The 25041-nt window shown below is 38.8% G+C and overlaps 1 protein-coding gene and 1 long non-coding RNA gene across 4 annotated transcripts in view; one reads left to right on the forward strand and one right to left on the reverse strand.

Moving 5' to 3' along the window:
- Tmeff2 (transmembrane protein with EGF like and two follistatin like domains 2) overlaps window positions 1-25041 on the forward strand; it is a 274658-nt gene that overhangs the window by 98824 nt on the left and 150793 nt on the right. The window lies entirely within an intron of this gene.
- LOC121142830 overlaps window positions 7559-25041 on the reverse strand; it is a 51932-nt gene continuing 34449 nt past the window's right edge. The window contains exons 2-3 of the long non-coding RNA XR_005879942.1: window positions 19807-21241; window positions 7559-8039 (exon numbers count right to left, since the gene is read on the reverse strand). This is a non-coding gene — a long non-coding RNA (uncharacterized LOC121142830). The remainder of the gene's footprint in view (window positions 8040-19806; window positions 21242-25041) is intronic.

The following is a 25041-nucleotide window of genomic DNA, read 5'->3' on the forward strand; positions in this document are numbered from 1 at the left end:
GACAGCAGCCATGGTCTGGTGAGACGGTAAGCAGGTAAAGGGAGCACCCATGATCTGGTGAGACGGTAGGTAGGTAAAGGGAGCACCCATGGTCTGGTGAGACGGTAGGTAGGTAAAGGGAGCACCCATGGTCTGGTGAGACGGTAGGTAGGTAAAGGGAGTACCCATGGTCTGGGGATATGGTAGGTAGGTAAAGGCACTTCTGCCAAACTGAATGACCTGAGTTCAGTCCCTAGAATTCATGGGGTAGAAAAAGAGAATTTATTTCTGCAACTTATTCTATGACCTGAATAAGCATGCCATGGCACATGTACTTCTCAACAATTCGCACAAACATTTAGGAAGTCACCAGATATTACCAAAGTTCATGATATTTAAATATAGTAGTGCATAGAATAACTATGATTCCCTGCTAATGAAGTGGGCATGAAAACAATCCAGTGGCTTGGAAGGAATGAAAAGAAGCAAAAGCACAGGTTGCTGCACCTTGGGATTCAAGTATGACAGTTTATCCAGAAGTGGCAGAAATCTGACTGGGTCTGGTCTATTTATCATTGAATAATACAATTTCCTAGGGAAATTCTGGCTTGGCCTTTTGTGGGTTCTCATACAGCCTCGGCTAAGGAAGAAGAAATGTTTATGTGTTGAGATATTTCAAAATGTATTCAAATGATATTTTAAACAGCTACTTTTAAAGTAATGGCTACTTCTGGGAAATGAGGAACTCGAGCTTTCTAAAATCTGATGAAAGGTGATATGCTATATAGAAACAGAAAAGTCTGTTGAGAGTAACAACTGAACCTTTCTTTGCTGTGAAGAAGTCATAATAATAACATAGCCAAGAAAGAATTATTACTAACATTGCTACAAACAGTAGAAAGAGATGTATTTTTAAAGCTTTTAAATCAGCTCAAACGCTATCCCTAAACACTTAAGAGTACTTACAACTTGTCTCCACCTTTGTGTTTTGACTTTCCTTAACACAAGTTGCCATGCACAGTAAATAGTGAGCCAACCTTTTGAAAATGCCATTTCTTGTCATTCAACTTTACCATCAGGGAAGTATCTGAAAGTTGAGTTCAAATCCTGGGTTGTTTGACTGATTGAGAAAGCAAACTATCTGTTTTTTTAAAGAAAAAGCATTTAGGAAGAAGTAATCAAATGATCATGAGAAAATAAATTGCTGAGAATGGCAGCAATGCCTGTCTGCTGGAGGAAGTAGAGTGTGAGTCTGTCTATATCTCTGGACTTGGGGATTGTTATCTCTTTCTCCATCCCAGATTGTAGATATTCTGGCATGAAAGGAACATAGCATTTCATGGGTTTTAACAAGCTGGAGAATTACTTTGAAATCCAATACTGTAATAATAACCTCCAAATTAATATTTTCATGCAGATAAATTGCATTTCAAAAAAATGTAATTGTCTTGCTCATAAAGTGACATAATAAACCAGAATTCCATGAAAGCCTCCCAGGAAATGCTATACCCAGTCCACTTTCTGAGTGTTTGTTCTTTGTGCTTAGCTATTAAGAGTTTAATTTAAAATGTGTGAATAAGCTGTGCTTGATTATAGACAAGAAAAGAAAGTAAAATTTCCTCTCCCTTGCTTTCAATCCCCTTCCTCTTCCCTCTTCTCCTTCTCTTCCATCTTCTCTCCTCTGCTCTCTCTCAGAGAGCTAATGCTTTATTGTTTTTCCCCATCATGCAGTTACAAATTTAGTAATTTAGGTTTCAATTTCGCTGAGAAAATCATAACTGTTTTTGTGGCTGTTGTACTGTGTTAATAATCTCTATGGTCTCCACTACTGTGTGACTTCTGCTTGGCTGGGGCTTGTAACTGTCATTCAGGAATAGGTGTCTGATGGAAGCCATTAAACAGCCATCAAGGCATAAAACAGCTGCACATGAGGGAGTCCACCACAAGTGCTACCATGAATTGGCTGCTGAGAGCCCTTGAGCCTTAGAGCAGGTGTGATACTACTTAGAGTCAGTCTTCGGGAGCAGGGAGTTGACAACAGTGTCCTAAGGACTGGAGCAGAAAGAACATATAGCTTGAGTGTGAAGGACAGACGCTGCCTGCCCCATCTCCCATATGTAATATTTCCAACACATTAACAGAGCTCTGGATTTCATGGTGTGTTGAGTGACAGGAATAGACCATGAAAGTAGTAACATCTTGCCAGTTTTAAATGCAGATGAATAACCTCTTGTCAGAGCAGAGAAGTCTTTCTTATCCTATAAAAATTCCATGTATAACTAACAAGACACCTGGGCCATCATACCTGTTCTAATCAGTTTCTAATTTAGCTGTTTAACTACCTGTGGCACCAAAGCTTTGGAAATGGGCACTTTCAGAAATGATTAAAACTGTAATAGGTTAATATGCAAATGCCCCCATCTCATTTGCAAACTGAACATAATAGGCAAACATGATACATCAATTTTGAGCTACACCTGATATTCCTCCATCAATGAGCAGACTTCTTTGATTTTCCTTTAAACAGAAAACATGTAAATTAGCTTATGTCACACACAGTAGAGGGAAAGCCTGGGCATGGCAAGATGACAAGAAACTGCCATGGTGAGTGATTTGAGTCCCAGCAACTTGTTATGATAGTAGATTACATTCTATTATATCACAGGGTTTGGCTGTGATGATATTTCACAGCAAAAGATTAAAGATACATAACAATGCCAGAAACTTTATGAATGGTCTCTCTCACATTTCGTTCCACAATTAAAATTAGTACTCAGGAACAGTAATAAACAATTCTGGGAAAGCTTACAGTCACTCCAAAAAGAATGCGCAATTTTTGTCTGTCAGTATTTCCTTCAATTGTTAAGCCAATAAGCTTTTATTGTTTATTTTTGTATGTTAGTACTAAGCTGTCAATGAGTACTTTGGAGTAGATGATGGCCTTGTCCACTATGTCCTGTTCATCAAGTTGATCATACAAAAACAATGGGAGAGAATACAAAGTATCACATAACATTTCAAATTTCTACACTGTTACAGAAAAAGACACATACCAGTTGTGCATAAAATTATATAGGACAATTTCAATGTTAATTGGTAGATTTAAAGCTTCCTTAACAAGGGAAAAAATGGGCACACATTTCACTGGCTATCAGCTCAGGGAAGAAGAAAATAATTTGTTTTATGATACACAGGCAGAGAAATTTCTTAAACTTCCTCATCCTCATGCCCTAAGCAGTTAGCATTTGATTTATTGCCCTTCTAATTCATTCCTCTCAGTAATCCTGTGGAGCACATATTATTATCCCCATTTTATAGATGAGGAGATGGAATTTTAGAACTGGGTAGATCAAGTCATACAGCTAAGAGGAAGGACTGCTTTAACTCAACCATAGCCCATGCACACTCATGAGGTACACATGTGCTCCCTCTGTGATGCTTCTTCTAGGAACCGGAGGTAGTTGCCGGTTGAGGATTCTGTTCTCAGGAAAGATAGTTTGCAACATCTGGATAAGGGTAATGACAGGAGGATGGCAAAGACAACGCTACAAATAGGTCTCAGGTTAGTGCCCTGGAACTGAGGCATCAAGAGAGGAGAATCTGTTTTCTTATACCTTACCTTCTTTGGAGTTGTCAAAGAATTTCAAGATCAGAATTCTCTTCCATGTCTAGGAAAATATCCAGTCAAACTTACCTTGGGGAGAACAAAAGACTTAGATTGCTGGTCCCTAAGCTGCTTACCTAATTCTTCTTCCAAAGTAACTAGGTCAAGTAAGAGACACATGGGTGGGGCTGGGAAGACAGACTACCCGAGCCAAGGGGGTTTAAACAGAGGAGGAAAAGAGGTTAGGAGGCATGGTCCTGTAGCCAAGGGAGAAGGGAGTATGTCTTGAAATCCTACATTCAGTGAAATATTGGAGCAGAAGGCTGCTTCTACCCCATATTTATCTCACTTTCAATACATGTACTTATCAAATAAGTATCTACTAGGTGCCTAGTATGGTAAGTGGATTAAGAACTACAGCCATAAAGCAAACTCAGTTCACTGAACCTTAGGAGATCACACACCCTGTCTAATTCTATAGTTAGGCAGACATGGTTTATGGCTGGATTAGGGACTGATGAGGTGTTTCTAACTTCAAAAGAGAAAGACTTCTGGGAGAAAAAGCAAGTGTAGGGACAAAACAAAGAACAAAGGATTTTCTGAGTGACCCTAGAAATGTGTGTGGTCAACATGGCACAATCGGAGGTAGTGAGAAAAAAACCGGAACATTCGAAGACTAAAAGGTGCAAAGACACAACGTATTCAGGATAGACAGGGAACAAGCTGTATTGCATGGGATTGCCTATAGACTAGAGGCACACATTCTCAGATAGTGTAGTAACTGGTGTACTTTTGCACTGAAACCTGCTCGGGTTAACTTCAAAGAAGCTGGTGCAGATCTCATCAGTTACAGAGAAGCCTATAATGTTATCCAGGTCAACTCCCCTGGTCCACCTGTCACCCACTGCTTCTGTCAATCAGATTTGTGGGACCCCTCTTTTTTTTGTAGATTCAGTCATCCAGGATCTATAAACACATAAGGAGTCCAGAAGTTAATTCAATTGACCCCATATCTTCAAGACTGTGATGAATATAGGCTGGTAAATAGTCAGTATTCATAAGGCTGTGGGATTCCTTTTCACGACTCTCTCACCAGTCCTTGAGCTTGTGCATGGATTCAGTCCCTGCTTGCTACAAGCACAATTTAGCCTCCTTTAAAGATCATGGGGGAAATGTCCTATTCTTTTTGAGTAATGGTAAATTTCTTAAAGTGATAGAAATGGTGTCCTTACAACTCCATTGCCTTCCAGATTCCCCCACAGGGGAACTGTTTTCTCACTGTTGAACTCTAGACAGGAAACCTGATGTGGAATTGCTTCACATTCTTAGTGAATCAGGCCACCAGAGGAAAAGAAACACATTAGAAGGAGTTTATCTTTTCTAAATCAGGCTTGGCTCAAGGGGGAAACAGGGATGAATTGAGGTAAACACTGCCTCCCGGCTTTAATTCCTTATCAATAAATTTGCTCCTGGCTTAACAAACAAAAATTTCTTCATTGTATTCAAGCATATAAATAAAATATACAGTATGGAAGAATGAATAATTTAAAATATGGTTTTATTGATAAAGATATTAACAAAGGAAGTCAACAGACGCAATACAGGATCTGAGTCAGTCAGGAAGACATAAAGAACTTCTCAGACACTGTGAAAATCACACATACTGTACAACCAATATAAAAAAGTTTCTACATTTGAAACTTCTATATATTTCTATATAATCTAATATCCTTTCTTGTAGCTAGTTATAATGGATCTGTTCGTCATGTTTCTTCTTTAATTTCACTGCAGTAACACACTTGAGTGAACTCAGACATGGTACATTTAACCAATTTGGCACTATGCCTTAGGTTTATTAAACATACAAAGATTCTATGGGCTGTCTATAAACTCTAGCCCCACAGATAATTCTGCAGCTGTAAGTACTGTCCCTAAGGTGATTTCTCACTCAGCTGTTGTTGGGACTTAGCACACCAGGTAAACAATCCACACACTTAAGTGTATTATCCATGTATGCTAATTTTACAATGGGCTTCTTAGGATTTTTCATGCATGTACACATACACTTTGATAATGAGCATTCCCCCCTCCTCCTGTATACTCTTCTCGTTTAAACCTTTCCCATATAGTTCTAAATGTCTGGATTCTGCATATGAGAACTGTGGGGTTTGTCTACCTGCCTCTACCTGCTCTACCTACTACATTGGACCATTATTTGTTCCACAGATATCACTCAGCGATTTAACCTGTGTTTCATTTCTTCCCACGTTGCAGCCTCCAGAACCTTAGCGTGGGGATTGGACAGGATCTTAATATTTCCTGTTTGAGTTATTGCGTATTCTTCCTTGCAGCCATCATATCCTGAGATTAAATACTTTGTAAAGTTAGAAAATAAGTGAATTAGTTACTTTACATTTTTCCAATAAACAGAAAAAATTATTCTCATTAATGATTTTTCTAGATTTTTCTTCTGGAATCCTTTCCCAGAGTGGGGTACAAATAAATTAATAATAAACATAACTTAAGTAAGTCAGTATTCGTAGTAAACATTTCATTTGTATATTGTAAGCTTCCAGGCTGAATTTTTTAATTTCTAATGTGGAATTTTTAATGTTAAAAGGTTATACTACAATTCTTTTCTTCAAAGATCTCATTTAGCAGATAATGTCTAATTTTATATAAAAGGAGAAAAGTTTCTTTTGATCTATCTTTCTACTATGTCTAACTTACAGTCCTATATGCTAACGAAACAAAGTGTCTCAAGGATCATGTCTTTAGAATTTCACATGAGTCAAAAGCAATCTGAGGTAGTTCGCATGAGAATTAAGTAGCATAGGGCTACAGGTTTCATCTTTCTCCGGCGAAGTAAGTGTAATCTAACATCAGGACCACTGTCATAATGTAGATGCAACACAAGTCTTGATTGTTACAATGAACATGCTTTAAAACCCATAAGCATCATCTCATTGCTTGACTACTGTAACAGCCTTTTCTTGGAGAGTCATGAAGGTGGTATGCACTATTAAACACGTAAAATAAGTAAAGACATGAGAATTGCACCAACCATATTTGCTGTGTATGCAGCTTGTAAGTAATTTCAATAATCACTGATTTGAAATAAGCCTACATAAACTTTGACTCGGGACAAAAACCTAGTCAGAAGATTTTTTTAAGCAGACAAAAGAATGTATGTCATATATGATTTTAAGATATCTAAGCTTTCAATGTATTTTTATATTGCTTACACTGAATCACTGTAATGCACAGGGATTGCGAAGGGAAAAGCAAGTTAACATGTGGGAGCCTTAGGTTCCTTCTAGTTCCTTTATCCTCTTAACTGTTCCTTTTTTATGATGCTATCATTTAAATTGAACAAAGATGCACACTTAATAAAAATAACAAATTTGTTTTTTATCTGTAAGTCCTTTGGTCTTTACAATGGTCTGTAGTGCTGGATGGCTTTCCATTTTCCTCATGAAGAAATCGATGTACAGTTAAGATAAGACAATCTACTAGACACAGCAGCCATTTAAGGCGTCTCTGAATCTATCACACTTGGGAAATGGATACTGCCCACACAAATGAACCCTGTGAAGTGCAGAGCTGTCTGGAGCTCTCACTGACAGCTTGATGAGCCAGCACATGTAAAGATGGTGGAAGTCTCCTCTGAAGAGCCCTGTGAGCATATTCACTTGCATGTCTGCTTCTCTAACCCAGCTTTGTCTATGGCTCCTGAAATTACACTGGGTCCTCCCAACTTGTGTGAGTTCACCTTCTCTCTGTCTCCACAAATGCGAATTTCCTCTTCACATTCCTCTTTAGTATGGTAATTAAATATAAACTAGTGTAGAGTCCATAGTTGGCAAAGGAGGGAGTCACCCACCCTGTTACAAGCTTCACCATTTACCTCCTAGTGAGGCTGCTGCAGTCCACCACGCCCCCCCAACACCCCCCCCACATGGCCTGAGACCCAGCTGCAGCCACCATCTCTTGCGAGGAAAGCCTTCAGTCTGCTGTCAGTTCACTTCAGGAGCACAACCCACAAGGGATGGCCCCCAAGCATGTGCAGCACTTTTCTGTGCAAAGTTCCAAGGAGCATATGCGGAGCAAAGCCTGGTGCTGTGTTTATCTTCTTTTGGCCTCACAGAGCTGGTTTTCAGCTTTTCAGCACGTGCCGCCTTCCCTGGCCTTCCATCTCAATTTACCAGGAAGCCCTGAGCTCAGGCAACTTATCCAAAGTCACACATGAGTGGCTTACCAGAATTCATAGCCCAGAACTGTCATGCTTCCTAAATCCTTTATTATGAGCATTATAACATAGCATCCTCCAGGTCTCAGTATTAAAATCATGTAAATTTATTCTCCAGCATGATTCATTAAAATGAAAATGGGCCATTTTCACTGATTCTCCGTGTACTTCAGAAGCAGCCTCACATCCTGAATACAGATTTCGTTCCTCGGAAGGAGACAAGAAAAGAAGTTAAACCTTTACTTGTATTGGATGACGATTCAACCTAAAAGAGCTTTTGCTTCTGTTTTCTCTCTGAAATATTTAAAAGGGACCCAAGCAGGATTAGGGTTCAGAATAGCCACAGTTGCATTTTTAACATCCTATAATGCAATACAGCTAAAGGATACAGTGTTGGGAATCTGATAAACCCCTCCAGATAAAAAGTTAGTATAAAATTAAATAAACAATCAACCTATACGAAATGCACATTCACTTTTAAAATACCTTTGTCATCATGAAACACGTATCAATTCCCTTTATAGGTGATATCTCATTTTCTGATTAAATAACATTAAAATGGTAATACAATAACCACATTGTATTCATCAATAGGAAGTTGTGCTTGTGATTATAGTTAAGACATAACCAGGGGAAAAGGAACTATAAACTATGCCTTGGTCTTTTTCTTCTTTCTCAATGAAAATCCTCCTGCTGTGGCTCCAACTTTTGCAATTATGTAACTTCACTTTTGGGAGTTTGCATTAGCAAACATCTTCAGGGAAATGCTGTGTGGACATCTTCCACAGGTAGAGCATCAGGGTCGGCGTTCTGTGTGATAAATGTTATCATCTGATTGTGGAATAGGCAATATACTGAAATAAGTCTAAACTGTGTGTCAGTGGGATAAGAAAGTAGCTACCAAATAAGGGACACCACAGTAAACATCACTCTCTTTTTTAAAAAAAAGTTCATGTTAGAGTCAAGCATGGAACCTTCTAGATCAGAGCAGAGGTGAGGAATGAGATGACAATGGACCCCTGTGCAAACCCTACTGTACCACTCTCACGAACACAACCTTACACATGACTTGCTCTGTGTGTGCAATGTAAGTGGGATGAGGATAACGACCACACTTGGTTATTTTATTAAGTTAAACTCTATACAAATCTAGCTAATCAAGACACTACTGCACAGAAGTACAATTCAGGACAGCAGTGGCCAGACCCTGGTAGTAATGAGAACATTTCTTAAACTACTTAGGCCAGTGCCTGCCAAAGCTGAAGCCTCAAGTGAATGAATGAGTTACCAAACCCTCCTTTATCTAATTTTTTGCATTTGTTAATTTAGTTAGTGTGTTTATGTGTGTGAACATGCATGCACATGAGTGTGTGTGTGTGCTCACATGTATGTGTATATCACATACACCACAGAGCAGCATGTCTGGAGGTCAGAAGGAGACTAGCAGGAGTTAGTTCTTTCTTTCCACCAGGGAATGGTTTAGTTCCTTAGGTTTGGGAGCAAGGACCTTTACTCTCTAACCCATTTTGTAGCCCCACACCCTTTGACTCATTAGTTGCTTGGGACAAACCTTAAGTCAAAATTAAGTCCTATAAGCTTGTAAACAGGATAGGTTTTCCAGATATGAATGCTCATAGTATGGTATATGTAACGTGAAGCACAGACATACAATAAGAGCTCTCATGAAGAGGTGAGTACTCTGGATTGGGACATGAGTCTTGATCATGTAATAACATCTTGTTTTTGAAGGCATCTTTGCAAATGGTGATGCTGCACATGGTGAACCACTGTGTGGAATCTCTCTAGCGTTTAGCTTCGAAATAACTTTTCTCCACATGCAAGCCAAGCTAATATAGCAGGGAAGTTCAACCCAGGTCTCTTCATCAGGAACTTGTAATTCCTAAATGCCTGAAATGGACACTTTTCCTGATCAGCATCTGCATTCCCCTTCCAGAAGAGGATGCCAATACTGCTACTGTCCATTGTGGTGTTTCTACACAGACAGACATCTTTGGAGATTTAGTTCTAACATTTTGGAGATCTGTACCCCAACCTTTGCTAAAACCACATACAGTAAATTGCTATTATAATCCCAGACAGTGGGTCACCATGAGAAATGAACTTGCAGTGTACCGGGAAGGAGGCAGTGATGTTAATTAACCACTGGATAAAAAAAGCAACATTAACTGCAACCAATTTTGCCTTCTTTCATGTCTCCCAGGTGTATTCAGTTGCATGTAAATATGAAATTCAGCAAACAATGTATCTATAGAAGTATTGTGTGTCCTTAAAGAAAATATTCTAGGAGTCAGTGGAAAATGGTGCTTACTGTCAAGCCTGACTACCTGAGTATGAGCCCCAGACCCCACACTGCAAAACAGAAAACCAATTTCCAAAAGTTTCCCAGTGACCTACACATACTTGCCCTGGTATGCATGTATCATAAACACACACAAACACACACACACACACACACACACTAAGTAAATAAAAAACAAGCCTTTAAGCAGCAAGAATAACAGCAACAACAACAACAACAACAACAACAGCAAAACCTCTGGACAATGTAAGTGTCCAAAACATCACCAAAATTAGGGAAGCATGAAGACAACCTAGCTAAGATTTCATTCAGAAAGATAAAATCATTATTCCAAAAGTTTCTTTAGAATGGCCATGTTTCTAAATTTAGGAAGTATAACTTGTAAAATAAAATGTTCTATTTGACTTTCTAATATTTAATATTCTCTTTGCTTTAATTGAAAACATCTTTCAAGGTTAAAAATAAGCTATGTTTCTTATCAATTGGGCAAAAGTGGGGCATCCTGGATCTCTGGAGAGGTGCACTAGTATAAACATCTAAAGGAGTAAACGTGAACCAAATATAACCCTCTGAAAGGTTGCTTCCCTCTAAAATCCCAGTAAGTAACTACACTGTATAGGTTTGATAAAAGTTCATTCCCAGGAATATGTTACTAGCAACCCTGTGTGCAGGATAGTGCGTATCCTAACAGATTCTACACCCATGTGCCACAGCCTAAAGCCTAAGTAAGGAGCTGAAAGGTTAAAGTCATTTACCAAATGACAGATAGTGGCGTTACCTATTCATTTGGTTTTGATTGGATGAGTATTTTATAAAACCTTAGGTGAGAGAGGTCAGGTTATATATTAGTTTACTAATTCTTCCTGCTCAGCTGTGAAAACTGGGGTACGATGATGTTCAGAACTCCAAAACCACCTTTAGGCTTAGCAGAATGGATTTCTGGACTGGAATAGAAATGCCTGGCATAGGTGAGGGAAGTGGGTAAGTAGGAAGAATAAGGAATTTCAAATTCTGGCGCTGGAGAGACAGCTCAGTGGTTAGGCAGGGTGCTGTTCTCCCAAAGGATTGAAGGTCAGTTCTCAATACCCTATAGGATGCTCACAACCACCTGTAACCCCAGCTCTAAGGGTCCCCATACCCTCTTCTAAACTCAGCAGGCACTTGCACTCACATATACATACCCCAACACAAATACATTCACATACACATAATTAAAATAAAACAAATCACTCTTGTTTTATTGAAAATAAATTTCCCCATGTAATACATCCCAATTATGGTTCCCTTCCCTCACTCCTCCCAGCTCCCTCCCATCTAAATTCACTCCCTTTCTTTCTCTCACTAGAAATAAAACAGAGTTTTAACAGATAATAGTCAATATAGTATGATATAATATATATATAATAAGATAAAACAAAAACTAAGACATCAGGATTCAACAAAACAAACAAGCAGAAGGAAAGGATTCTCCAAGAGAAGGCAAACAAAAAACAAAACACACACACACAAAAGAACAGAGATGCCCTTGTTCACACACTCAGGAACTCCATTAGGAACACTAAACTGGGAGCCATAATATATGCACAAAGAACCTGGTGCAGACCTGAGCAGCCACTGTACATGATGCCTCCTCAGTCTCCGGTTTTTCAAATTCTGCAATGAAGGAAACTCCAATTCCACACATGTTTCAGCAGGAAAATTTTAAGAAAACAGAATATTTTCTAGAGTTATTTCATGTAGAATTTCAAAGAAAAGAGGCAACTTCAAAAACAAATAATACAGGCTAAAATTTCACTGGCTCACCATTGCTTTTTAAACTTGGAAAAGTCTATCTTAAGACTCAGGCAGAGCACTCAATATTTTCTCGGTTGTGTTTTTCCATATAACATGCCTGGAGTAGGCAAATAGAAAGTAACTGAATCCATTGAAAAGAGCTGGGACTTCTCTTCCACTGAGGTAAGCTTAGCATTACCCAATGGCCTTGGCATTTTTTTTCAAGTTACAGCTCCCTGATACTTTGAAAAGTCTAGTATTCTATCACAGATAGCTAATTAGAAATTAAATTTCATGGGTGTGAATTTAATAAATTTTCACACTCTTTGATTGTTTTATCTTTCTTAAATGAGAATTAATATGGCTAGAGAGAAATAGTTTCCATTTTGTACCTGTTTAGAGTGGCATTCACTATAAAGTAAACTCTAAACCACTTTAGAATAAATTGTGCATTATGCTCTGTGTTTCTGGGCTTGATATGAAAGTAGGCAAGCATCTTTGCTTTCAGGGCAGACTTTTAGACTAAATGACAAAGTGTTGTGTGTTTCCTACTAATCTATAGGAAATTAGCATGCTGTACACTAAACTGCTGATAGAAAAAAAATCACTTTGCTTTTTCTGTTATTTATCTGCATTTCAGATAGACCCTGATCTTGCATCTTAAAATACCAACTGTGAGACATTCTTTTTTTTCTTCACTATCATAACAAATTTCTGTTCCTATAATGTTCACATTTTGTCTTCCTGAAAACACGTTTAGTGAATGAGAATTTTAAAATATTTTTATTCAACGAACACAAATTATAAAAGGTAGTCCTTTTGCAAGACTTTTTTTTAGATGCTTCATGCACTTAAATATTTTCTAAAACATTTAGTGGAATAAAAAGCAGGAGAGAAATTTTTGAAAAATACCCCTGCTGTATAAAAGCCTAGTCCCGGGGAGTGCATTTAGGATTTGTCAGAGAGATTATAGAGTTCAAGTCTTTATTGGAGTGAAACAATGGAGTCATAGTACATCAAAACCCACCGTTTTAACTGCTGAATTTTAAATCTGTGCTGCTGCAATGAACCTACAAATTCCAAATTATTGTGGTTCTGCTGCAGTGATATATGATTTACAAAGTATCTAAGAAACATGGGCTGCATCAGCTCCTGAGTGCATAACATTAGGACATGACAACAGTTTGTCATAATGTGGTCTAATCGATGTGAGTTAATAAGTTCTAATTCACATTCATAGTAAATAACTTAAGAAGAGTCAATTGTGTAGCCATTTGTGAAATTCTATTTCTTCATTCTCAACTCCAACACTAATATTACAGTACCTTTGCTTACAACAGAAACAAGTTCTGGGACTAGTATTAAACTCTTGTATAAGAGAAATTGACACCCTTTATATTCATCATGACCATATATTTTAAACACATATGTATCACCCTAGGCAGTATCTATATGTAATGTGCACACATCAAGGATGATCTCATTTTGAAACTGATGAAGAATTGAGGAATGTGTTAGATATTTATAAAGGTAATGAGCATGTGAGGATTTATTTTTGAAAAGATGCTTAAAATTTAAAGATACAACTGTGGCAGGTAAACTTTCAATCTGCAATCTTTTATTTATTTGAAACATTTTAAGTAAGTCTGATACTTCAGCAGAAAGATAAAGGGGCCTAGAAGATGAAGCTCATTTCTTTATGAGGTGGCAGTCCAGGTATGAAACACAGATAGATGCACAGCCTTGCCCCCAACAGGATCAACTCAGATCCAGTATTTTTTGTTTTGTTTGCTCTTATGTTGCTATATGTGTGAGTGGAGTACTTTTGGGGATAGGAGTTGATGAAAATGTACAAAGACAAAGGTATGTTTGAGGAGTGGAAGACAAGACAGGAAGAAAGTTCACTGGTCTGGAAGTATCCTAGTCTTCCAACTATGATGCTTAGTTGATCCTTGTGAAAGGAATGAAGAAAGGAAGACGCTGGAAGCAGCAACCCTGAGACTGAAATGCAAGTCTAGCAAGGATTAGGTGACCAGTATCTTCAGAGACAACCCCCTCTAGGAAGACCTCATGTTGGGCAGACACAGCTGCATCCCATAGCCCCACTGCTCAGCTTTTGATTGCCTTGCTGGATAAGAATGTGTCTTGTGCTCGGAAGCTGATTGGACCTGGAGGACTGGCAGGTAAAGCTCTCCAAAAACTGCCCATTTGGGGACATAAAGGCTGATTTTTACTTTAGAAAGTGAGATCATATATGGATACCTCAAGCTCTGCCTTGCCACATCAAGAGAGATTATTTTAGTAGTGGGTATTTGGTGTTTTATTTAATATGTAAGAAACATGGTTGATAGAAACAAAATGGGGAAGAGATCTGATTCAGTCACTGGCTGAATCCTGCTAAACCTGTTAAGAGAACTGTCAAGAAGTGAGCATTACACTTAGTCTGAGTTGGAATAAATCAATATACCATTTTTCAGACCTGAACTACTGGGTCTGATATATATATATATATATATATATATATATATATATATATGTGTGTGTGTGTGTGTGTGTATGTGTGTGTGTGTGTGTGTGTGTGTGTGTGTATAATTTTAAACTGGCACTGCACCAAATATAGTTTATGCAAGTATATTAATGTAAACTTTCACCAAAATATTGAGAAATATCAAGTGAAGGTTTTTCCCCTAGGTCTACACAAATACTTGGTATGGTAGAAAAATCAGCAATGTTAACTGTGTTAATGTTAACTCTCCTGATCTATGTCACTGCACATCAGAACTGCATCTCCAGGTCACGTTTCAGTTCCTACTCTTTAGTGGTATTGAAATCCAATGTCTAGGACTAATTGTAATAAAATAGACCAAAACTGGTTTCAGATATAAAGAAATTGGGATCTGGGGTGCAGCTCTATGGTAGAGTACATGGGTTTGTTCCCCAGAAAGAGAGAAAGAACAAAAGTGAGAGAGACTGACATGCCCATTCCCTAGAAGGTAAAGCCTATCATCTCTCCCACTTGAGTACCCTACCATGGAAAAGGCAGGGTCATTTAATGTGTAACATCTGCTCTGTAACATCCCCCAGTATACATGATCTGATTTCTCACATCGTACAGTTAAGGCTGGATGAATTTAGTGACTACACAAAGACAAGTGAGGGAAAATAAAGAGTAGTGCTTGCTCAGCTAAGTCCCAAGACCAGTGATATATGAACAATGGTTTGAAATGGTGATTTTTTCAAGTGCTAAGGTCTGGTATAAAAGGTGATCCATTTTAGATAGACATTCTGATGTTGGGATGCTGACTTAGTACAAAAATAGTTAAATAACATTTCAAAGTATGTATGTTGTTAAATCACATAAGAATTCAGAAGTCACATTTATGTATATAAATAAAAGTTTTATGTAAAATTCATGTACACATGCACACAGGAATGTAATAAACATTAGAACACAAAGCTAAACACCCATAACAAATCCTTTATCTTCTCAGGCAGGGTCATATAATCTGCATTTCTCATCCCTAGACTAATTATTGCCTGATATAATGATGAGAAATTAGAAGAAAGACACCCCTGGAAGGTTGATAAGTCATCCAGAAAATTAGATTAGCATGATCAAACTTGTAATAGTTATTGTTACTCATTATAGTAAATCACCTGAAAAGTTGAAAGGAGAAAAGTAAATTGGCATCACTGAGCAATTATACTCATAGTCTTCCATGGTAGATTTTACAGATCATCACTAGTTGTGAGTTCTTTTCATATCTAAAACTGAAGATTTTCATACATTATAGCACCGTTATTATAGTAATCAAAGCCCGTTTATTTGATCATCATCATAATGGAGTACTTGAGGCATTTTCTCCTTTGCTAATTGACAGTTGGTCAGTTAAGAGGTGCTTTTCACAAAATCTTCAATAACCCTAAGGGTTTGAATTGGCTGATAATAAATGCCTAAGAAGCTCCTCCGGTTTTGTAAGTGCATTTGCTGAAACTCTCGACTGCTATTTTCCACTTTCTGGTCAGAAAATTCCTTTGATCTGCCATCCAGCTGCCTCTCACATGTTTCTATCTGTCTCAAGCATTGTAACCCTACTCATCAGAACAATGACACATTACCATTTAGTTATCATCTTCTGATGCCAGAATCTTCTTTAGAAGAAAAGGAAATGCGGAGAGCAGGAAGAGGGTCAAACTGAGCCTCAGATTGCCTTATTTGAAGAATTGCAGTAGGTGATGTGTGGTCAGAATACCAAAGCTTCCGCCCGATTGTTACTTCCACCTTAATTGCACACCTAGGTGCTTTCTGGCAGACCTCTGGCTCACTTCTCAGATGGAGCACACAACCCGGGCCCCAGAATCTCAACACCAGGAATACCAAGTGACTCCCTTCTCTATCACTCTCCCATCACTTTCTAATTTTGTGGTGGTAGTTGGAGGTGTGTGTGAGAAGTGAATCAAACTAAATAAATAAATGAGATTGCTGACTGTAGAAGAATATACACTGTATAAGTTTAATGTATATGAATGTGTTTAAAATATTCTCTCAGTACATTCCTTCCCTAGCAGTTATATGCTCAGTAAATGCTGATAAAAATGAACAAATATGAAAAGGTTGGGCTGTCTTGTTGAAATAAAGCTTTACTATGATTCCTTAATAGTATTATATTTTTAGTAAGCAAATATTTGGAGAATTTTTTACTTGTAGAAAATCCCATAATATCAATAATGTGACTAACTCAAAACCCTCCAGTGATAATGTAAAAAAAGGGAGAGTCGGGAGGGGGGGCTCATTGGCTTCTCACATATAACAACACAATGTATATTTCATAAAGAAATATATCCAGTAACTATTTTGGGGATATTTTATCCTTTCTTTTCATTCAGTAAATATCATCTAAGTTCTGTGTGCTAAGTACTATGTGGACACTAAGGCACACAGTAAGATGCAATAGCTCTTGTCCGTAGGGGAAACTATGGAGGGGTTTATTACCCACTTCCTTCTTCTGTTTTTTTCCCCTTTGGTTTTCTTTTGTTTTTCTTTTATTCTTTCCTTCCTTTCTTATGTAAAGAGCACAAATACCATCCTTACTCTCTCTCACATGACTCACATGCAAAAGTCAGCAACTGAGAGTGTATCCCCAGCTGATGTTGGCTTCCTCTCTGTGTGTTCTAGCGTTCAAAATAAATATTTAGCAATTAGGGCAAAATATGTTAGTGACAGCTGCAGAGGCTGAAGGCTTTTATTTATTCAGATATCCATTTCTCTTCCAAACATCAAGGTAATGGCAGATCCCAAGCTCACCACTTCTGAAAGTGCATACATAATTAAATCTCCATGTGCCTACATTTTGCTTTAATCTCTCCTACAACTGCAAGTAATGAGAGGTTCTTGAGTGTAACTTTAGAGGGTAATTCTTCTGGAAGAAAATTTTAGCTGCTCAAAAATGAAATGTGTCCTATCACAAATAATATACTTCCTGGGCTCCGGTGTTGACTTTATTTAAACCCACATAGCTGAGTTTATATGTGGAAGAATTAGGCTGCTGAGCAAAGGAGGCACTTTTCAAGGATATACACAGTTTGTATATTAATAGTGCTGTAGTCTAGGCACAGTAATTAATCTCATCTGATGAGGTATGCATGCTAATCCAGACTGTGGATATAATTGCTTTTGGAGTTTCCATAGCCTTGGACAAAGGAACAAAGATGTCCATTGCAGCAAAGTCACTCTTCTGTGTCTAGTGCTTTCTTCCAATCTGTTGTGCTCCAAGTCACAATAATGTTGATGTTCATTATCAAGATATTTAAGGAGATAAATACGAAGAGCTATGTTCAAGCCCCTGACATATAGCTCAAATGTGTGTTTTACTAAGAACTCCTCTTTTGTTAATTTATCAGCAAAGGTAATATATATATATATATATATATATACATATATATATAATAGATACACATCCAAATCAAATATAAATATTCTTTCCACTTTGTGGGAAGACAAAAATGCCAATCCTGTCATCCCTTGTTTCTCATAGATTGAAGGACTCTAACACAAATGTGCAGAACTGGGACAACTCATTTAATAGTTACTCGTGTTTGTCTCACACAGCATCTGGGGAAACTAGGGGGATTAACTCATCTGATGGAAATGCGAATTATTCACCATATCTAATACATGTGAGCAGCCATCAGCCCACATGTCAGTGTTAGCCAGTGCAAGGCAAAAAACTGCTGTTAGTTATATTCACCTTAATTATTGTCAATTGTAACCACTGCATAGATACTGATTAGCACACTGAGCAGCACAGATGAGATAAAGAATTTTGCATCTAGTCTTTAAAGAAACTGGTCTTATGATAGAAAGTTAAAAAGCTGCTTTTAGTCAAATATTAACCAATAATTCTAAATATACTAGAGTATATATACAGTTAAGTATCCTGGAGTCATCTCTCAGTACTTATGGAATATCCTAAAGTTGTTTTGTAGAGGTCTTGCTGGTGAACCTGTAACAGTGTCCATATCCCTTTGGGTATGGCTTCAGTCATTGTTTTCTATGCTCCAATAATATTATTGCAAGAAGTTTACAGATAAAATCCTCCAAATGTCCAGCCTTTACAATGTCTTCCTTGATCAGTGTGTCAGGGTTTTAGAATCGGTGGCTTAAAGTAATAAAATATGCATGGTCATGATTAAGGTTGCAAACCTCCTTAGGATTAGTAGCAGCAATCTAAAGCAAACTGATGTTTACATTTGAACACTACACACATGTGACATGTTCATTTCGCCACTGGCTCATCCGAAGGACTGGATATCTGAAAGTAAAGTCAGGGGTTACTATAGGCACCTACTCTTGTAGCCATTAAATAGCTGATATATTGGATTAGTGATCTCTTATGACCCTCTCAGGTACTATGCCATCTGAGAGTTACAATTCTGAGTGCTAAGTAACCTTCAGAAAATACCTAAATCTTGTTTTACCACTGGGTGTTTCATCTGTCCGGGAATAAAGAGCATTTTTACATATGATGCTTCTGTATAGATAGATGTAAGAATGCTGGGAAAAGATTCACAGGCTTAAATGTACAGTAACAAGAACCTAAAAGCCTGTGCAATATTTAACAGGAGTGTATTAGAATCACCTTACTCGAAATTGTATTTTATTCTGTTTCCCAAAGTTTGAGCAGTGGTTAATATATTATACACTGAGAAGCCCATTAATCTCTTGATTAGCATTTGTTTTCTTGTGTTTTCCTCAGAGACAGACCAACAAATGAGGAATGTTCTTAATTTGATCTCTGGAGTAATCATAGGTATGGATATTGTATCATTTAACAGATGTGCTAAACAAATGAGTAGAGTTTTTAATGTACATTTCTATGCACCAAGAATGCATCTGGCTTCTTAGCTGTGCTCGAGTTTGAAGGCTGAATTTTATTTCTCATCTAGATGAAATCTCCTGATCACATATAGTCTTAGGTTTCTAAAGAGAAGTTAAAATCAAAGAAGTTTTTCTTTTGAAACATAGTAAAAAATTTGAAATCCTTGTTAGCTGCATTTAAACTCATGTCAAACCTGTTTTTAAAAACATACCATCCAACCAGGCAGTGGTGGCACATGCCTTTAATCTCAACACTTGGGAGGCTGTGACTGGCATATCTCTGTGGGTTTGGAGCCAGCCTGGTCTACAGAGCAAGTTCCAGGACAACCAAGACTACTCAAAGAAACCCTGTCTCAAAAAACTGGAAGACCAACAAACAAGAAAAAACCCAAACAGAAAAGACACTATTCAAGTAACACTCTAGGCTGTTTTATCCCACCCTCAGAGCTCTTAGAATCCATAACCATTTACACTTAGGAGACCCTTGTTTACAGCACACTCACCTTGCGGTGGGCCTCCTCCGGGTGTAGCTGGTATAAGATGGGGGGCTGCCTTTAAATAATCTTATCCATTAAGTCCTCCCCATTTCTTTGTGCCAGTCCATCAGTACACAAGTCACTGCCTCCACTGTATGACCCCTTCACAGTAAAACAGAGTGTTTGTTTGAAGTTCCTTTTTAGGCAAAGACTTGTGTTTAACAATCTGCCTCTCTGAACTGCTGGACACACAGTGTGGGAGCAGAAGAGGGATGAAACCCTTGCTGGAAAGTATAGGGAAGCTTCTTACATGGAAAAGAGCAACAGGCAGAAGCCTCTTCATTCTGAGCACACTCACTTGGCTGACGGAAAGTGTGTCTTGAGTGGAGGTGCTTATCCTGGAAAATGGGTACAAAGCAGCGAAATTGGGGTTAGTCTCCATGCGCCTCTCTTCTTCTCTTCCCCTTCCTCTTCCATCTAATGCCAGCTACCCACATGGTGTACCAAGTGTCATCAGAGCACTGCTTCAGAGACACAAAGGCAGGCCCTCGAACATGGAAGGAAAGTTGCAGTTTATCAACACTTCTCAAAGCTTTCAGTGTTTCATTTCATTAACATCTTCTTTGAGTCACACTCTGCATTTTTCAGGGAACGAACTTCTTACTCGAACTCTTACTCATTTTATCTGATCTAAAAATATGGATATGCATTAAGAAATCCAGGCAGCCCTGGAAAAGAAAATGAGAGCAACAGTATGAGTGTTGTCTGGCTATAAATTGGGTGAGAAAGCAAGGGTATGTTTCAAAATAGGGCAAGTAAATGCTTTTCCACCTGGGCATACCTGGATATACTTAAATGGAGTCTTTAAAAGCACTGAAAGTGTGCATGGAAACAGCTTCTGAGACACTAAAGACTCTTAAGAAAGATTTCCAGTGCGCTGTGGGCAAATCAAATTGCCCTGTTGACTGGCGCAAAACATTAGAACATTTTTTTCAATTTTTGGTAGTTATTTAACAGTATTAGTTACACTGGAAGAATAAAGGGCAAATGTCCCAAACATCTAGACTCCTATTTTCTATTCTCAGACAAGAAAACCTTGTGTTTTACACATTCTCATTTTAAAGCCACTGTCAATTGTCATCAACCGATAAACTGTTTTTTATTCTTTTTTGAGACAGACTCTCATACTATAGCCCAACATGGCTTCAAAATCGTGGTGGTCCTCCTGTCTTGGCTAGAATGCCCAGTGCTGGTATTACAGACTGGAGCCACCACATCTGCCATAAACACTCCTCTTTCAAAGGTACTTTCTCGTCTTCCCTTTGTCCACACTTCATAAGCTGTTAAACTCCATATTGCTGCCGTTCTGCTCAAGAGTGGTGCCACTGGTTCATTTTCCATGTTCCTTATTCCATATTCTCTTTCTGAGAGTTGGCTTTGGGAGCTGATGAAACTGGAGTTGCTGGGGAAATTGAAACAAGAAACAAAATATACCTGTGCCTTTCAACCTTTTCCAGTAACACTCAAGTTGTGAGCTAGCTCATGCAAAGTGATGCAGGAGTAACAAACATCCACCTAAACTTGGTGGCTAAGAAGTACCAAAGTCCATTTTTTACTCGCATTACATCTTCACTGCAGGAGTCTTGTATGCTAAGTGACAGTGGTTGGCTTTGCCCACTGCTCTCACTCAGGGTCCTGGGAAGATGTTTCCCTGAACTTTGACTTTATGCTTGCTTGTAACAAACATGTTAGGAAGGCTAGTCGGTCCTCCTCAAGTTTTTGCTACTTCTGTGATATAGCATACTGATTTGTCCTCCTCTCTTGCCTCTTTTGGGTGCCTTTCACCTAGGAGGGAAGATATACATTGTGGGGCCTATAACCTGAAGTTAAATATTGTAACCTGGATCTGACCTGCATCACTCTGCACTATAGCTTATTGGCCAGAATTAATTGTGTAGGCCAGTCAGCCACAGAACATCTAGAAAATTCAATATTGCCCTATATGCAGGCAGTTAGAGGACAACTTTAGCAATGACCACTGGGGGGGGTGGTACCTGATCTTTCTTCTTAACACTGACTTAATAGTGACAGTAGACTCTCTTCAATTTCAATTTAATCATCTAATCATGCTTTGACTCAAAGTTCTCTAATTCTAAAATTCCACTCTGTGGCGCCTCCACTTAGTGCTTGTTCAGCCTACTTGAGACTAGGTTCAATCCCCTGCACAAGACAGAAGAAACGAAATAGGGAGAGACACGGGATTTGATCCTGAAGATCAGTCGGGATGATGGAAAAAATCAGATAAGTAATTTAAGTTCAGAAAAGATAATATTTGCTAAGAACATAAGTCAAGGGTGTAAGACAGATGGCTTAGCAGTTAAGAACATTTTCTGGTCTAGTTACTAGTGACTAGTAATTACACCTAAATAAAACAAATAGGAAAATATAAAAAAATAACATAGTTCAGGGTACAATTACTGAGAGCACAAGCCAAGCCCAACAGAGCAAAGGATGAAGAGAGACGGCAAGCCCATCTTTCCTGGCTGATGAGGCTCTGTCACTGTATCATCCTACAGTTTGAATCAGCCTTAGAGGAGGAAGACTGCAGCTCTCATGGACAGTGATGGCAGCAGGTATACATCCTTGAGAAAGTAAAATGCCTAACTGTGGCAGAAAAGAGCACAGCATGGACTAGAGATGAGTGAGAGCTGTTGACTGGGAACAAATCATGAAACCTTTTGTATAAAAGTTATTTTTTCTTGAGCCCATGCCAGCAGGGCAAGCTCTACCACACTGCCCAGGGAAACGGCAGGTCCACCTCTCCTGGCTGCAGCAGGAAGTGCTGAGCTGGCACTCTGCCACCCACTCCACCAGGGTAAGCTCTACTGTGCTGTTAGGCAAGGTGAGGCTAGCTCTCCCAAGTGCTATAGCCAGTAGGGATAGGGGCCAACTCACCTGCTATCATGCCTTTGGGACAACTCTCCCATACAGGGGAGGGGCGGGGCCAGCTCTCCTGAACCCATGCCACAGGGGCAAAATAGGCTTTTCTGAAGTCAGTGAGGGGCAGGGAAGCCAGGTAAGCACGGAATTTGGATATCAACCATGGTTTCAGGTGGCAGCCCAGACCATGGATATCTACTTGATCTTTGGTGGTAACATGGGCCAACATCAGCACAGACGATCCCAGATATTGCCCTCTGTGGTAACCCCTACCCAGACATCCCCATTGCCTTAGGTGTCAATCCATACCAAAGACATCTGAGTGGCCTTTGGTGGCAGCACGGGGCATAGTCATCAACACAGATTCCAGCTACAGTAGGGCCACGGACCAGATATGGAGAAGGAGAGCCAGTTCTGAGGGTGGGAGGGTGGGAGAGTTGGCCCTACCTCTTGGTGAGGCGGTGCTGGAGAGCTGGCTATGGTGATGTGAGTGAGGGAGAGCTAACCCCAACAACAGGAGAGCAGGTCCTGCCCCATGACAGCTTCCAGGCAGGAAAGCTGGCCCCACCCCTTCTCTGGGAAAAGTGGAAAGGCTGGCCTTGGAGGCAAGGGTGCAGGAGAGTGGGTGATCTGACCAACTTGACTATAATCCACGCCTAGATCCAAGACTTTGAGTTGTCCCACCCCAGCCTCTACCCCATCCACGAACTGCTAGAATATGTGAAGGGGCAGGTCCTGCAGATCCAAAGCTGCAGGATCTCCACGACACAGGCAAACAACAGGAAATCCAAGAGTAGTCCCCATGAGGATCCAGTATTGATGGTATAGCAGAGGCTAGAGGCCTTGAACCAGACCAATGACTCATTGCAATGAACAAATGAAAGTAAAGCTATCCGGGCAAAGGGATATACTGTGTGACACACTGCAGCTTCCATGACAAGATCTTCTGTTTGTAAGTTTGTTTTGGGTTTATTTTTAATTGTTGTTGTTTTCTTTTGTCAGAAGGTTGCAAGGGCAGAGGGCTGGGAGATGAGTGGGGTTGTGGAGCATGATGAGAAATTCAAAAAGAATCAATTAAAATTATTCTTTTAAGCAACAGAGACTTAGGGTTAGGGTTAGGGTTAGACTTAGGGTTAGGGTTAGGGTTAGAGTTAGAGTTAGGGTTAGGGTTGACTGCACTGGTATTACTGAAATGCCATTCACACTTTATTAAATAATATACTGTATTTGCTAAAAATGCTTTTTGTTTTCTAAACAGTGACTATAGTCTTAAATTTGAGCAGTAGTTGAGTTCTATACAAATGTGTTTTGTTTTGTTATTTACTCTGTCAGTATAGGACACATTATAATAAGACAAATGTTCTGACCTTTCAAAATGTTTGCTTCTTGGATTTAATATATACATCAATGTGTTTTTAGTCACTCACACACATAAATCATATTTTATATCTGAAAAATCTAAATATGTCCTTAATTTTAAAACAACTATGAGACATAAGAACTAATTGCAATGCCCGTTAGACTTGTGGTTATAGCAACTGCAATTTCCCCCATACTTAAAGATACCACTTTTTCATGTGTTTCAGTAAAAACACATGAAAAATGATCCAATTCATCATCTTAGAGTTAAAGTACATGTAGATGTTCAATGCTGAAGTGTCTATAAATTTTGATGTAGGCCTGAGTGAAAACAGCTTGAGTGAAAAATACCAAGTTGACAAAACTGGTCTCACAGGATTATGAAGAAAACATTATCAGAGTGTAAACTTTAGATTCCATTTTGGATGACTTGGCCACCTCACACAGAAGAAATCCCCCTCTAATTGCCATGTCCTTTTGATACCTAGATAACTTTCTACAACTGTTCTTTTCCCTTTACACTTTTACACTAAGCTAAGGATTCTCTCAATGGCTCAAAAGCCAATCAACCCTGTTGGTTTCTAACTTATTCTAGCACTGTGAATTCCATAGATCATTGTGGAGACTTTGTTTCATTTTACATTTTCTTTTTTTTCCAAGTTGTGTTAGATTGTCAGGTTTTATTTCATACCTCAAATAAAATATATCTGAATTTTTCTTCTTGTTTGTCTTTATTTGTATGTTGATTTGAATTAATACATATAAGTGCATTTGTCTTTTGTTCTGGGGGCTGACTCTCTTGGCTGTTTCCAAGGAAAAACAGTGTCAAAGACTGCCTTAATAATTCTCAGAGGTAGACCAGTAATCACAGACTACAAGCCAGTGCTCATGGGGCAGGTGTAACTCAGAAGAGGGATTGATGGACTCAAATGACTAAAACTAGTATCAGAGGGGAAATTGTAG

This window comes from Mesocricetus auratus, unplaced genomic scaffold, assembly GCF_017639785.1.
Source record: "Mesocricetus auratus isolate SY011 unplaced genomic scaffold, BCM_Maur_2.0 Super-Scaffold_100010, whole genome shotgun sequence".
Taxonomy (NCBI): domain Eukaryota; kingdom Metazoa; phylum Chordata; class Mammalia; order Rodentia; family Cricetidae; genus Mesocricetus; species Mesocricetus auratus.